Source organism: Pygoscelis adeliae, unplaced genomic scaffold (assembly GCF_000699105.1).
Source record: "Pygoscelis adeliae isolate BGI_AS28 unplaced genomic scaffold, ASM69910v1 Scaffold445, whole genome shotgun sequence".
NCBI classification, from domain to species: Eukaryota; Metazoa; Chordata; class Aves; order Sphenisciformes; family Spheniscidae; genus Pygoscelis; species Pygoscelis adeliae.
Window position 1 is genome coordinate 760,314 of NW_008824894.1, and position 1,820 is coordinate 762,133.

A 1,820-nucleotide genomic window follows, 5' to 3' on the forward strand; every position below is an offset into this window, starting at 1 on the left:
GGTCTTGCCGGCCTCTTGGGAGCCATTTGGGCTCCGCTCGGTGCCGTGGGGCGGGTGCTGTGCAGAGTGCTGGGGAAGAGTTAACGCCCTCTTCCTTCCCCAGAAAAGCTCTTGCGTCTGGGGTTTCTCTTCCTCTGGCTGCTGCTGACATGGCTGGGCCGGTGTCACGAGTGCTCGCCCTCTGCCACAGCAGCGCGGGTGGGGAAGGACCTTCCTGGGCTCCAGTACAGACCCGCTGGGCCCCTCGGCCCTGCAGCCTCTCATTCTCTGCTGCACTTGCCCCGGGGCCTGCCGAGACCCCTGCCCGCTCGCAGGTGGGCAGGGGGAGGCAGAGCTGCTCCTTCCGGGGCTCCCTTGCTGTTCATCAGCTGAGTATCAGCGGGTCCTTTTGCTGGCTTCAGCCTCCCACTTGCGGCCGGCTCACCTCAGGGCAGGTCCAACCCTGGCACCGAATTTCACCTCCCCTGCAGCCGCAGCCAGGCGGGAGGGTCCTGCGGCGTGTGCTGCAGCCCAGGGCTTTAGGGGGTTTTCTGTCTGGCAACGGGCATGCGATGCAGCTCAACCCTCCCGCAGCAAGCCTGGGCTTGCCGGGTGCCCTGGGTGCCGGGCAGGAGGGGCCGAGCGTCTGCGGGAACAGCACTGGGGTGCATGAAAAGTGCTTGGATGTATTAATAAGGCAAGGCCTCTGGTATTTTAAGTTCAAATAACTTTTAACCTGGTGCCATGAACGGGGTTGTCTGGTTCATACTTCCTAGCGTCGGAGACTGAAAATATTGGGAAGTGTTGCTGTAGCGTCCTGGACGGATGGTGTCGCAAGCCGAGGCTGCCCCTGACCTTGGCAGTGGGGGATTTTTGCGAAGGAGGAAGCTTGTCAGAAAGCCTGAGCAGAGCCAGGAAAGTGCTGAGTTCAGAGATTCGTTTTGAGTGGTCACGATTGCCCCAGGGGTGCACGCAGCTCCCACGGAGGAGGCGGCGGCGGCTTGGGGAGAAACGATGCGCAGTTGAGGATGGTGCTGGTCTGAAGGCACATGGCGTCCCTGGGCGCTGGTACGGGGCAGGCAGCCACACCGGGGACCTTCCCGGCACAAGGGCCGAGCTGGGGGGTGCTGCTGCCGCCTCCCTCGGGGACAGCGCTCTGGAGGGACGGTGCTTTGGTGTTTTCACAGGCAGTCTTGGCATGGCATGCAAGGGAGCTGCTGGAACCTGCTGGCAGAGGTGGGAGGCACAGGCAGTAGACGAGGGCCAGGAGTGCTGCAGAAGGAGCGGGTGACCTTGGGGATGGGAGGGAACAGAAACGGGATGCCGTGTCACTGCGGAGCAGGAGGTCACGCACCGGGGAGCACCAGGAATGTGCTGGGAACTGCGGGGCTTGGGAGCAAGGGGTGGTGTGTGGGGGCCCTGGGCTTGAGCCTCGGGGATGGCGTGGGGGGGTGTGCCTGGCTCCCACAGGGTGACAGGGAGGTGTAGATGGCACAGCATGTGGGTGAGGTTTGTCCAGAGGGCATGCCGGCTCCAGGCCCTGGCTCAGAAGGACAGAGGGGGCTGCAAGGGCGGCTAGGAGCTGGTTTCTTCTGGGGCTGGCCTGGTGCGGCAGAGCAACCCGCAGGGCTCCAGGTCTGTGCGGAGCCCAGTACCACGGGGCACAGCAGAGTCACCCAGCCACAGCAGGGGCCGGGACAGGCACCAACACCGGCCCGGCTAGGGTAGAGCGGAGTTAAACTGGACTTGGCAGGGCGGCAGGGCCAGGGCCGAGGCCCAGGGGAGGAGCGCTGGAGCTGGTCCAGGGGCCATGCTGGTCCTTGCTGCCCAGCCACCGCGGT